We start from the raw sequence: 3,752 nt of genomic DNA, 5'->3' as shown, positions 1-3,752 counted from the left end.
GGGGAATTAGGGAAGGGGGGGAGGGGCTAGAACCCCGTCGGGCTCGTCGACCCGCGGCTCCAAGCGGCTCTGCGGCCGAGTTAGGGGAGGAGTGGGGGAGGGGCAGACAGCCTGACAGCCGGGCGACGGGCGCGCGCTGGCGGCTCGGCGGGCGAGGTCGCGAGTGGGAGACGCCCTGCCCGCAGGTGGACCCGCGGGCACCCGCAGCTCGTCGACAGGGTTAGGGAAGGGGGGGAGTTAGGGAAGGGGGGGAGGGGCTAGAACCCCGTCGGGCTCGTCGACCCGCGGCTCCAAGCGGCTCTGCGGCCGAGTTAGGGGAGGAGTGGGGGAGGGGCAGACAGCCTGACAGCCGGGCGACGGGCGCGCGCTGGCGGCTCGGCGGGCGAGGTCGCGAGTGGGAGAGGCCCTGCCCGCAGGTGGACCCGCGGGCACCCGCAGCTCGTCGACAGGGTTAGGGAAGGGGGGGAGTCAGGGAAGGGGGGGAGGGGCAGACAGCCTGACAGCCGGGCGACGGGCACGCGCTGGCGGCTCGGCGGGCGAGGTCGCGAGTGGGAGAGGCCCTGCCCGCAGGTGGACCCGCGGGCACCCGCAGCTCGTCGAGAGTTAGGGAAGGGGGGAAGTCAGGGAAGGGGGGGAGGGGATAGAACCCCGTCGGGCTCGTCGACCCGCGGCTCCTGGCGGCTCTGCGGCCGAGTTAGGGGAGGAGTGGGGGAGGGGCAGACAGCCTGACAGCCGGGCGACGGGCGCGCGCTGGCGGCTCGGCGGGCGAGGTCGCGAGTGGGAGAGGCCCTGCCCGCAGGTGCACCCGCGGGCACCCGCAGCTCGTCGACAGGGTTAGGGAAGGGGGGGAGTTAGGGAAGGTGGGGAGGGGCTAGAACCCCGTCGGGCTCGTCGACCCGCGGCTCCAAGCGGCTCTGCGGCCGAGTTAGGGGAGGAGGGGGGGAGGGGCAGACAGCCTGACAGCCGGGCGACGGGCGCGCGCTGCCGGCTCGGCGGGCGAGGTCGCGAGTGGGAGAGGCCCTGCCCGCAGGTGGACCCGCGGGCACCCGCAGCTCGTCGACAGGGTTATGGAAGGGGGGGAGGGGATAGAGCCCCGTCGGGCTCGTCGACCCGCGGCTCCTGGCGGCTCTGCGGCCGAGTTAGGGAAGGGGGGGAGGGGCAGACTCCCTGCCAGCCGGGCGACGCGCGCGCGTTGGCGGCTGGGCGCCATAGGTCGCGAGTGCGAGAGGCCCGGCCGACAGGTGGACACGCGGGCACCGCCAGCTCGGCGGCAGAGTGAGGGAAGGGGGGGGAGGGGCAGACACCCTGACACCCGGGCGACGGGCGCGCGCTGGCGGCTCGGCGGGCGAGGTCGCGAGTGGGAGAGGCCCGGCCGACAGCTGGACCCGCGGGCACCGCCAGCTCGGCGGCAGAGTGAGGGAAGGAGGGAGGAGGGGCGGAGTCCCTGCCAGGCGGGCGACGCGCGCGCGCTGGCGGCTCGGCGCCAGAGGTCGCGAGTGCGAGAGGCCCGGCCGACAGGTGGACACGCGGGCACCGCCAGCTCGGCGGCAGAGTGAGGGAAGGAGGGAGGAGGGGCGGAGTCCCTGCCAGGCGGGCGACGCGCGCGCGCTGGCGGCTCGGCGCCAGAGGTCGCGAGTGCGAGAGGCCCGGCCGACAGGTGGACACGCGGGCACCGCCAGCTCGGCGGCAGAGTGAGGGAAGGGGGGGAGGGGCAGACAGCCTGACAACCGGGCGACGGGCGCGCGCTGGCGCCTCGGCTGGCGAGGTCGCGAGTGGGAGAGGCCCTGCCCGCAGGTGGACACGCGGGCACCCGCAGCTCGTCGAGAGTTAGGGAAGGGGGGAAGTCAGGGAAGGGGGGGAGGGGATAGAACCCCGGCGGGCTCGTCGACCCGCGGCTCCTGGCGGCTCTGCGGCCGAGTTAGGGGAGGAGTGGGGGAGGGGCAGACAGCCTGACAGCCGGGCGACGGGCGCGCGCTGGCGGCTCGGCGGGCGAGGTCGCGAGTGGGAGAGGCCCTGCCCGCAGGTGGACCCGCGGGCACCCGCAGCTCGTCGACAGGGTTAGGGAAGGGGGGGAGTCAGGGAAGGGGGGGAGGGGCAGACAGCCTGACAGCCGGGCGACGGGCGCGCGCTGGCGGCTCGGCGGGCGAAGTCGCGAGTGGGAGAGGCCCTGCCCGCAGGTGCACCCGCGGGCACCCGCAGCTCGTCGACAGGGTTAGGGAAGGGGGGGAATTAGGGAAGGGGGGGAGGGGCTAGAACCCCGTCGGGCTCGTCGACCCGCGGCTCCAAGCGGCTCTGCGGCCGAGTTAGGGGAGGAGGGGGGGAGGGGCAGACAGCCTGACAGCCGGGCGACGGGCGCGCGCTGCCGGCTCGGCGGGCGAGGTCGCGAGTGGGAGAGGCCCTGCCCGCAGGTGGACCCGCGGGCACCCGCAGCTCGTCGACAGGGTTAGGGAAGGGGGGGAGGGGATAGAGCCCCGTCGGGCTCGTCGACCCGCGGCTCCAAGCGGCTCTGCGGCCGAGTTAGGGGAGGAGGGGGGGAGGGGCAGACAGCCTGACAGCCGGGCGACGGGCGCGCGCTGCCGGCTCGGCGGGCGAGGTCGCGAGTGGGAGAGGCCCTGCCCGCAGGTGGACCCGCGGGCACCCGCAGCTCGTCGACAGGGTTAGGGAAGGGGGGGAGGGGATAGAGCCCCGTCGGGCTCGTCGACCCGCGGCTCCTGGCGGCTCTGCGGCCGAGTTAGGGGAGGAGTGGGGGAGGGGCAGACAGCCTGACAGCCGGGCGACGGGCGCGCGCTGGCGGCTCGGCGGGCGAGGTCGCGAGTGGGAGAGGCCCTGCCCGCAGGTGCACCCGCGGGCACCCGCAGCTCGTCGACAGGGTTAGGGAAGGGGGGGAGTTAGGGAAGGGGGGGAGGGGCTAGAACCCCGTCGGGCTCGTCGACCCGCGGCTCCAAGCGGCTCTGCGGCCGAGTTAGGGGAGGAGGGGGGGAGGGGCAGACAGCCTGACAGCCGGGCGACGGGCGCGCGCTGCCGGCTCGGCGGGCGAGGTCGCGAGTGGGAGAGGCCCTGCCCGCAGGTGGACCCGCGGGCACCCGCAGCTCGTCGACAGGGTTAGGGAAGGGGGGGAGGGGATAGAGCCCCGTCGGGCTCGTCGACCCGCGGCTCCTGGCGGCTCTGCGGCCGAGTTAGGGAAGGGGGGGGAGGGGCAGACTCCCTGCCAGGCGGGCGACGCGCGCGCGCTGGCGGCTGGGCGCCATAGGTCGCGAGTGCGAGAGGCCCGGCCGACAGGTGGACACGCGGGCACCGCCAGCTCGGCGGCAGAGTGAGGGAAGGGGGGGGAGGGGCAGACACCCTGACACCCGGGCGACGGGCGCGCGCTGGCGGCTCGGCGGGCGAGGTCGCGAGTGGGAGAGGCCCGGCCGACAGCTGGACCCGCGGGCACCGCCAGCTCGGCGGCAGAGTGAGGGAAGGAGGGAGGAGGGGCGGAGTCCCTGCCAGGCGGGCGACGCGCGCGCGCTGGCGGCTCGGCGCCAGAGGTCGCGAGTGCGAGAGGCCCGGCCGACAGGTGGACACGCGGGCACCGCCAGCTCGGCGGCAGAGTGAGGGAAGGAGGGAGGAGGGGCGGAGTCCCTGCCAGGCGGGCGACGCGCGCGCGCTGGCGGCTCGGCGCCAGAGGTCGCGAGTGCGAGAGGCCCGGCCGACAGGTGGACACGCGGGCACCGCCAGCTCGGCGGCAGAGTGAGGGAAGGGGGGGAGGGGCA

This window comes from Giraffa tippelskirchi, chromosome 11, assembly GCF_054371585.1.
Source record: "Giraffa tippelskirchi isolate mGirTip1 chromosome 11, T2T-mGirTip1v1.2.pri, whole genome shotgun sequence".
Classification (NCBI taxonomy): Eukaryota; Metazoa; Chordata; class Mammalia; order Artiodactyla; family Giraffidae; genus Giraffa; species Giraffa tippelskirchi.
The sequence above is the reverse complement of the archived record's forward strand: the minus strand, read 5'-3'. Positions refer to the sequence as shown.